Source organism: Neolamprologus multifasciatus, chromosome 15 (assembly GCF_963576455.1).
Source record: "Neolamprologus multifasciatus chromosome 15, fNeoMul1.2, whole genome shotgun sequence".
Taxonomy (NCBI): Eukaryota; Metazoa; Chordata; class Actinopteri; order Cichliformes; family Cichlidae; genus Neolamprologus; species Neolamprologus multifasciatus.
Genome location: NC_140453.1, coordinates 28,383,697 through 28,394,629, shown reverse-complemented (window position 1 = coordinate 28,394,629; position 10,933 = coordinate 28,383,697).

Sequence of the window (10,933 nt, the reverse complement as noted above, 5' to 3'; positions counted from 1 at the left end):
TCATCAGGAAAGTGTTAATTGAGGTCACAAATGAAGTGAGCAGTAGGATCATTTTCTCATACTTTTATACAGTTTGACTCCTTTGTTGGGTGAAGGCAACCCCATTATATTACAATGCAAGGCTTCTGTAGTTTTTAAAATGAGAGTTGCCTCCTCCTCTTCCTCGCAGTTAGAAGAATTGATGCACTGCATGCATGCACAACTCTACAACATATTGTCCTTTAATGTGATGGCGATGGTTTCAGCAAATCAGCCGACCCAGGTGCTGAGGCGAGGATATATTCTTAAACCTCACCAACAGCTTTAGCGCCTAAACCGACACAGAGACTAAAAATAAAAGTAAAATATAAAAATACAAGCAGCGGTCCCTGAAATCTGTCTTCTGGGTAAAAGTGGTGGTTTTTCGCTGTCTGTGTCTTTTACATTTCTTATTGTTGCAACATGTTAACGTACATTTTATAAATTAAGCCATTAAGTGCATTAAATGTCAGGACCAAGAGCCAGAGGTAACTTTGAAGTCCCCCAACATAAAAGGAAGTATTGTACTGAATTAATGCGTTTGCACTTTAACATGTCCCACTTATCATTATGAACCATTTGACCCAAAAGGATTTTGGTGAAATCGCTTCAGTTTGCAGTCATCGTTAGCCCCACACACCTGCCACTGCTCTGCTTGTTTATTTGCATTTCTGGGCTCGTTGATGGAAGAATGCAGCATTGATCTTTTCGTCTCAGACACCCTTTCTGATGCACAGTTATGTTAGCAGTTATTTTAGCAGCTTCTTAATATAGCATCCCATCATGCTCTATGCCTGCTCCGAGCTAAGAGCACTGGTTCCTCCCCTGGGCAAACATGACCTTGATATACAGTCTGCACCCCATGTGCTGCTCTCATTACTGTTGGGATTACATCAAATTATTATCTCATATTAAACTACAGAGCTTGCTGCTCCTGTGACAGAGAGAGTGGTGGCGATCACAAAATATTCTTTAGAGTGTGATCGAAAAAACAAAACTTTGAATTCATTCAAATGAAAATGTGTGTCAAACAATATTACAAAACACAACTGCACATTGACCACGCACACAAAGTGCTTAATTTTTAATCAACAAATCATGTTGTGGACTCACTGTGGACTCAGGGCATCTTTGTTACTTATAATGTATAATTCAACTTAATCATGTGGTGTGTGGGATTACCATAAACCACACAACGCACACAAGCTTGAAATAACTGTTTCCCTACAACAACTCACAACATCACAGTCTTTGAAATGAAGAGACAGCTCAGCAGGATAAGTGATGTTGTCCCGACTGATTGGCAAGTGGTTGCTGGCGGTCACCAGGTGATATCAGTTGCAAAGAGGCTGATGTAGTTGCTGCAGTTGCCTGTTATTTGGATGAAAGTCTCCAACTTGTCTGCAAACACTTGCCATTTGCTCTTCAATCGGTAATAAAACTCGTGTGACATAAACCGCAAACTGAGAACATTGACCTTCTAAGTAAATGTTGTTCTGTAACCAACACATTTCAAAAGACGCTGTTTTTACTTCAAGGCCAAAAACTCTGTGCTTCTGGTTTGGGTCCTACTTCTTCCACTTCCACTGGATGAGCAGTTTGCTACTGTTTGCGGTCAAATGGGCATCTTCCATGCAAACTGCTTGTAAATACAAAAATCGGATCAGTTCCAAAGAGATTTTGAGTGCAGCACTGTGTGTTTATTTTTGCAACCAATTTCAAGCTAGCAACTGCTGGCAATCTCCAGCAACCACTCTCCAAAAGTGTGCAGAATACACACTTTTCCCCGTCGTCAGGTGGTCACTGAGCAGTCTCTAGGTTTGTTTAATTTGGGGTTTAGCAATTGATTTCCCAGCTAATGCCAGAAACCGTTTAGGAACTGGTCTCTAGGCCTAAATAATCAGCTCCCTAATTATCAGCCTTTTAAATTCAGCAGTTAGCATTCTTGCATTTGGTTATAGATTGTGTATCAATAATAGTGACAATCAGAAGGCTTCAGAAACCACATTTTGATCACTAATATTAGTGATCAATATTATTATTTTTCTAGTGAAGTGCTAATGCTACTAATGCTAGCTAGTTATAAACTATACACAAACTCATTCTTGTCTGTTAGTTGATAATTATTGTTAATCAGATACTTATTGTTATTAAGTAACAAATCTGATATATCAGATTCTTATTATTATTAAATTGAGTAAATATATCTGTTTTTTAAATGATGATTTAAAGCATAGGTGTCAAACTCTGGCCCGTGGGCCAAATTTGGCCCGCAGCCGAATTACATTTGGCCCATGAAGCCATACCAAATTACTATCAGAGCTGGCCTACTGGTATTATACAGCTAATATATATATTGTTTAGTATTAAGCTTTGCTTGTTCCATATTCAGTTTTTCAGCAAAACTTGTTTGAGTCCATAAGAAAAGATTCATTCTTATATCTGGAGGAATAAATATATATTCAATAAATATTAATGTTAGCCCGCGACTTTGTTCCCGTTTTGAATTTTGGCCAACTGTGTATTTGAGTTTGACACCCCTGATTTAATGTATTAAGTGAAGAAAGCTAATGAACCTTACACGAGTAGAACAGTAGTGGCCTTCTCTTGTTAACTCAACTGTGATCACATTTTGTTGGAAAGCCAAGTTTAATTCCAGTAGCCACGCTCAGGCCACTGCCAGACCCGCTACTGTCTGTCAGACAAAGTGAAGATGCCTGAATGTGTTTAATAAACCAACAAATCTCATCAGGACCCAAAGAAACTCAAGGAACAGTCATTGAGATATTGGAGAGGATTTCATTTAGAATGAGGCATCAACAACTCATCCAGGAAGTCACAAAAAGAAGCCAGAAATGATCCAATGAGCTGCAGCCCTCACTCTCTTCAGTTAGGATCAGTGTTCATGATTCAACAACAAGAAAGACAATCAGCATCCGCTGAAGTGTTCCAAGGAGAAAACCCTGCTGGACACAAAGAGCACAAAGGCTCGTCTCACAAATGCAACAAAAGACTTTTGGGGACTAATGAGACAACAGCAACAAGTTTACATCGGGCAAAAATGAAAGCAGCACTTCATAAACAGAACATCATACATACAGTGAGACATGTGGCAGTGTGATGGCCTGTTTTACTTCTTCAGGACCTGAACGATTGGACATAACTGATGGAACTACGAAATCTCCTCTGTAAGGAAAATATTCAGCTGCTAATATTCAGCTGGGTGAACTGATGCTCAAGTGCACTTGAGTGATGCAGCAAGGCCATGTCCTAAAACATGACAGCAAGTCCTCCTCTGATTGGCTCAACAAGCAAACTTAAGGTTTTAGGGTGGCCTAGTCAAGTCCTGTCTGGACTCGAATCCAATTGAGATGATTTAGCACGACCTTAAACTTGGAAACCCACAGAATCTGCTGAACTAAAACAAAGGAGGTCTGGAAGACTCACTGGCAGTTAATGCAGTTGTTGCCATCAAAGGTGCCTCAACCAGTTACTGGGTTTAGGGGGCAATTCCCTTTTCATACAGTGTAGGCTTTAATCGCTTTCATTTAAAAACAATCTTTTCTGTATTTACTCAGGTTATCTTCTTTAATATTAACATTGTTTGATTATCTGAAACATGTCAGTGTGGCAAATATTCAAAAGGGGCAAATACGTTTTCACAGCACTTTAAAACACCCAATTTATTATTGTGAAAACATAATTACATTTTGATTAAATATTGCAAGAAATATCGCAGACTTCTTTATTGTTTTACTTAGCATATTTTGCATAATTCTGTAATTTTATTATAGTAGGGACAAAAAGTCATGTAACAGCTGCAAGTGGAGCGGATTGGTGTGTTTTACATCTCTGTGCCCAGGGGCCCACTGCCTCATTATCTCACCCTGTGCTAAAGCAGTTGGATATAAAACAGATGCTTAATTCCAACATGTAGACGGGTGGGGGCTTCATGTAGGAAGAGAAATGTCTGTTGTAAACATGGTTGTGTAAATGCAGCTAACAATAAATGCGCCTGTCCATGCACACCACAGTGAAACGCCAGCGTCGCTGCAAAGCAGAAATAATTTCACCTGTTTTATCCATTATGTGATATATAGGCGATGTTTTTAAACAGCTCTAAAGAAGCATCAGCCTCTGCTGCATTCGTCAGTGTGTTTGTGCTCTGGGGCATGTCACCAGGAAGCCGGAGACACTTCACAGGCATGAGGCGCCCCCGCATTTTAATTCTTGTTAGGCAAGCCCACTTTAGACCTTGCTACTCAATTAGCAATTAGCCAGCCTTTTAAGTGGAGACCTTTGCTGTGGTGTGTGATTCTGGCCTGATTTGTATGCAGTTTGTGCAGACGCTGATAAGAGCACCCGCAGTACATGCGCAGGTTTTTTTTAATGTAATTTCGTGATGATTTGCATGCCAGGACTGCTGCAGGGAGAGGGGAAATAACATGGCCCGTCTTCAAAGGGAGATCTGTGCACCAAGCACAGCAAAATGTGTAGGACTGCGCTTTTTTTGTGCAGGCAGGTAATTTGCTCCCTGACTAATCTGCAGAGATAGGGAGAAGTTCAGAAAAAGCACTTACACAAAGAGCAAGCTGTAGCTGCGAGGCTCGTCAAACACCTGAAGAAATTAACACCGAGGTGTAATAGCTGGAACAGACAAGCATCAGCACAAACCTCCGAGGTAATGAGAGGATGTGTGTGAACATGTCTGCCTTTACCAGTGCACACACAGCAGTGTATTCATGTATATATGAGAGCACATATGTGCCCGGAGATAATTAATTTGTGGTGCGACACGAGACATAAGACTGTTTCTGTTTGTTTGTGTTGGATGAGGGAGGCAGAGCGTAGGTGGAGGTTGGATGGAGCTAAAACTGAAGTATAAACTGCACTGCAAGTTTTTTTTATTGCTTTATTCAGTTTATATTTGTCTACATTAATCAGGTGGTTCAGTTTAAGTGTCCCTCAGGTCAGTGAATGGTCAAAATGTTTTACTAATTAGCAACTGCATAGCAACGCTTCTGACCTAATGTTCAAATCTGATCTTTATCTTATGAATATTTGTTGTAAATTCCAGTTAGAACTTCAGAAAAAGGTTTAAAACGTTTCCAAATGAACTCAAAGCAGAATGCAAAGAAACTGTTACTTATTATGTTTATGTTCTTATGTCAGTGTTGTTATAAAGAGATATTAACTGAAGAGGGATGAATGTAACACCATTTTATACCACAAGAGTATGCAGCATGTAAATGTGAACAGTTTCACGCAGGAACATATTCACAGTGCTCTTATCTGCAGTGGGAGTTTGGAAAATGTAATTTGGGTCAAATGACCCGGGGACCGTGACAGAGAAAAACAAAAGCTCTTAAAAAAGTCAGAAGCAACACAACTCGGTGAAAATATAGCCTGTGATTATATCACAGACTGCCATGAGAGAGGGATGCACGAAGCCAAAATTAATTTCTTCAGTATTTTTGTCAACAAAAGAATATAAATCGATGTAAAATTGAACTGAAGGATGTGAGTCTGTCACCTCTGAGCATTAGGCTGTAAGCAGTGCTTCAAGTCGCTGGTTTGCACTGTTGCCGCACAGCAAGAAGGTCCTGAGTTCAGTTCCACCATCAGGCTGGTTCTCCCCGGGTACTCCGGCTTCCTCCCACAGTCATGCAGTTAGTGGGGATAGGTTAATTGGAAACACGCGAATGGTTGTGTCTGTGTATGTGGTAGCCCTGTGACAGACTGGCGACCTGTCCAGGATGTAGTGTTGGTCAAGTTACTTGAAAAAAGTAATCAGTAACTAATTACTGATTACTTCCCCCAAAAAGTAATCCCGTTACTTTACTGATTACTTATTTTCAAAAGTAATTAATTACTTAGTTACTTAGTTACTTTTTAAAAACACGATTTACAACCTGAATAGGTGATAAAGTGATAGATCTTTCAGCCCAATTCTACTTTTTCTGCATAATCATCATACAAAATGTAATCAAATGGAAAAGTCTCTTTTTAAAACTTGTTTTATTAGTTTTAATCTTTTAACTTTATGCATCAAGCAAACATTAAATTATCTGCAACATTCTCTGACTGGAAGAAATTAGTTTAATATTTAAACCTATTTTCTACACATTCCAGTACACACACACAAAATATATATATATATATATATATATATATATATTTATATATATATATTTATTTTTACACTCAGTCTTTCAAATAGATGCAAGTAAAACACAGCAGAAAATAAATAAAGTCAAAGACTAGCGGTCCTGTTGCTCTATTTTCACCTGTAAAGCAGGAGTGGGGTAGGCGGAGGGTTACCCTGGTGCAGGTGTGCAGCGGTCAGTGGAAGAATCCGCGAGTTTCTCTGTGAGTTTCCCATTACGTCGTAGCTACTCGGTGCTTGTTTGGAAGTTTAGGGTTTTTTTCTCTGTAAAAAGAAGTTTTCTTCCCACGCACAACGGACACTAATGTTTTTGTCACTTTTTATGGAATCAAACTCAAAGTAAGGTCAGTACTTCCACGCTTTAAACGCTGCACGCTCATACTCTCTCTGCACTCGATATATGATCCATTGTTGATCTGCACACAGCTGTTGTCACTAACGTCGCACTCGCTTACGTCACTGTCATGAGACATTCTCACAAAAAAATCACGGTTTTAGTAATGCAGTAACGCAGCGTTCCTACGGGAAAGTAACAGTAATCTAATTACAATTACTATCTATTACATTTTTGCAATAGTAATCCCTTACTTTACTCATTACTTGAAAAAAGTAATCGGATTACAGTAATGCGTTACTTGTAATGCGTTACTGCCCATCTCTGCCAGGATGTACCCCGGCTCTCGCCCTAACACAGCTGGGATAGGCTCCCGCCATCCTGAAAAGGAGAAGCGGATGGATGGATGGATGGATGGTGCTTCAAGGTGTCACATCTTTCAGTTGTCAAAGAAAGATGTTAAATACAATAACATGTAGGTTTTTAAAAAGTTTTAACAGCTTCTCAGACTGATGTGTAAAAATGAATTCCATGAATTAAATGAGTGACTTTAATTTGTATCAGCGACAGAACTCGAGGCTAGCAGTGACATTTCAAACTGCGTCCTTGTCCTTTGTGGTGTGAATAGCTCCAGGTTTGTGCATCTATAAGCATGCACTGCATCGGCATGCAGAGCGAGCTCGTGCTTTGTCTTAAATGAATGTCTGATATATTATTAATAACCTGACAAACTACTGAGTGGCCTGAGGCAGCACATCCAAATATAAGCTGAGCCAAACAGAAAGCACACAAACACTGAAGCGGGGGTAAAGTAGTGCATGTGTGTATTTTTATAACTAATTTGTCCCTGAAGAGAGAACAGTACAAACCTGCATTTGGGATCTGATATTTGGGTTGATGGTGGAAGTGGTCAGGACTCTGATACTAGTCCATCATCGAATGGTTCAACATCTGGAAACATTAGCTGTGATCAGGTGATGTGATGTGTCTACAGCAGTGAAATGACCTTGAAACATCTGCGTGGAGTCTTGATGGGAGCTGGACAAACAGACCACTCTGAAGTCACAGTTTAAGTCAGTGCAGCTGTGCAGAGACTCACTGCACTGAAACATAAGTAAGAGAAAAAAACATGCAGCGGTCATAGAAATGTGCATAAAATAAACCATATTGTTCAAAGCATTCACACGTCTGCCTTCACAAGCATATGAACATCCCATTCTTAACAGTGTTGACCCAGCAGCTGCATCACAGCTTCCACGTGCTTTAGCAGAGTGTTTATGGGCCCAACTCCCAGTGTTGGGAAGGTTACTTTTAAAATGTATTCCATTACAGATTACAGATTACATGTCCCAAAATGTATTCTGTAATGTATTCTGTTACGTTACTCAATGAGAGTAACGTATTCTGAATACTTTGGATTACTTAATATATTATCATGCTGTTTACAACTACATGAATGTACTATTGCTGTGATTTATTACTGTTACTGAAGGTCCGCGGCTCCGAACCGTAGTAAAGGGACCTCTGGCTAATACGGTGGGTTCGTGTCGGCTCGTAGCTGAAAACTAGCTTTACTTTGTTGTCTGGGTCAACTTTGCTAGCAGAGACAGAGAGAGGCGTTGAAAGGCTGCTCCAACAGAACTTATTGTTTCAGAGGAAAACACGAACACGGTGTACAGTCGAGTCTTAATAGCTTACTTACAGCTGGGCTCGTCAGGCTCTCTTCTTGGCTGCAGTGGTTATTATTATATTTACATGCTTCCAGCTCCCGTTTCTGCTCGATGACAGCTCCTACTTTTCCTTTTTCTCCCTCCCTCGCTCACAGACACATAAGCAGCACGGACTACACTGCCCATGATGCTACATTCTTTAGGGCGATGCCTGTAACACTCTATTGCCTTTATATTAAATCATTTTAAAAATATTTCTTCACGTCATTATGAGAAACGAGATTGAGACACAGACATTTGAGCCTCTTAATGTGTGTTTTGTTTGGGTTTCCACCAGCGTGGAATTACCAAAAATAGAGAGAGCATAGCCGAACATATGAAACAGGAAAAATCCGCCGTGTAATCGATTTTTTTCAACAAAGTAACTGTATTCTGATTACCACCTTTTTAAACGGTAACTGTAATACAATACAGTTACTCATATTTTGTATTTTAAATACGTAACAGCGGTACATGTACTCTGTTACTCCCAACACTGCCAACTCCTAACAACAATCCCACACCATAATCCCCCCTCCATCAAACATTACACTTGGCACAATGCAGTTGGACAAGTACCGTTCTCCTGGCAATCATCAAAACGATTTTTCTATTGGATTGCCAAAAACCTTCAAGAGGGTGTCTGTGATCCGTAACTCCAGAGAACACCTCTGTGCTGCTCTAATGTCCAGCAGCACTCTGCTGTACAACAGTGCATCTTATGCTTGGTATTGCACTTGTTGATGGAAGGCTTGGATACAGCTGCTTGGCCAATCCCATCCCATGAATCTCTCCACGCGCTGTTCTTCAGCTAATCTGAAGAACACACTAAATTTGCAGGTCTGTTGCGACTGACTCTGCAGAAACTTGGCGACCTTTGCGACCCATGCGCCACAGAACGGCTCAGCTGATGATTTTATATGCCTACCTCCTGAGTTCCTGTCATTCCCAGTCGCTTCCACTTTGTAATAATATCACTAATAGCTGCCTGTTACTACTGATGACATTTCACGATTGGACTTGTGCAAGTCCTGTAATCCTATCACGGCGCTATGCTGGAATTAATTGAGCTCCTGCGAGCGATCCGTTCTTTCACAAATGTTTATAGAAGCAGTCTGCATGCCTGCAGGCCACGTAAGTGCTTGGAACACCTGAATTTGATGATTTGGACGTGTGAGTGACGAGTTTTGGCAAGATAGTGAACATAAATGTCAGGTTGGTTTGTTTGAAGTCACTGAGTCGCAGTGTTTTATAAGTTTTAATCTTTTGATTATCTTCTCAAGTGTGTTTTTAGTTCTTATAGTTTATCGCATGCTTTTATTGTGAAACCTGTGCAATCTGTAGCAAGGGAGCGTTTGGATCTCTGCTGAACAAACGACTGCTGTCAAACGAAGCACAGCGGTGGGCAGAGTTGAGGGCTGTGCCCGCCTGGAGAGTTCGGCACTGAAGTGCAGGACTGACGAGGACGTGTGGGGACGCTGCTGCTTTAGTGTTTTACAGGCACTTTATTGGACTTTTAGTGTTTTTAACAATTTGTGCAGATTCTGGCTACTCGCTGATGGATTTTTAGAATTTTATTTTTATATTGTTATATTTTAATTCTTGTTGCTCCCTGGCCAGGACTATTTTCATTGTAAATAAATTACATTCAGCCAATCAATTTTTTGCTCTCCTACCTTGGCTCCACACTGCTCTCCACCCACCTAGAAGGGCTTTTCTCTTCCAAATGCACCGACCACATAAAGTCAGCCTTCACTGGGTGCCACAGCTCCTCGCTCCTTCACGGCTTTACTGTCATGAACCGTTGTGGGGCATCAAGTCAGGACCCAAACACAGGACTCAGAGACAAGGGAATTACCTTCATCTTTATTCTTTATACTGCACTTAGAAACTCAAAGTAAATACAGAAGAAAATGCAAAAAACTGTAACAAGGAGCTGGAAGTTGGGAAACAAAAGCAAACGAGGTACAAAGAGACGACGAGCAGATGGAGACTGAGGACTAAAGTATACTAACGAGAGGAAGGGCAGCAGGGGAAGTAAAACGATACACACTGTACACATGAAACGAGACTGTCAAAATAAAACAGGAAATACGCTACAAAGGGCGAGATGAAGACTGAGCGACACAAGCTTGACTCTGGGACCGCGGAGAAACAGACACGAGTGACTGACTGGAACATCAAAACAAACATGAAGACCAGGCTGAATAAACGTGGAACGTGGATCACAGAGATGATAACGTAATAACAGAAACCTAAAGACTAAATAACAAAACTAAGAAGAAGACCTGAGAACACCAATATAAATATAAACACAACTATAATAAAACAGAAACGTAACCTCAGAATATTAAACTGGAAACACACGAACTCTGGATCACAGACCAGGACTAGGGGTGCAACAATACTCGTATTGATATTGAACCGTTCGATACAGTGCTTTCGGTTCGGTACGCATATGTATCGAACAATACAACATTTTGTGTTGAGCGCTCAGTGGATCTGCGTTCGACTACTCCGCCTAGGCTGCACTGTCGAGTGCAGATCCACTGAGCACAGCGCAAGCTAGCAAGACAGAAGCTAAGCTCGTTGCAACATGGCAAACTGAACCTCGCCCACCCTCATTCAGATCTGGCGTTTGGAACTATTTTGGTTTTCATGTGACGTATGACCCTGAAGGTAAGCACGTCATGGACTAAAGTAAAA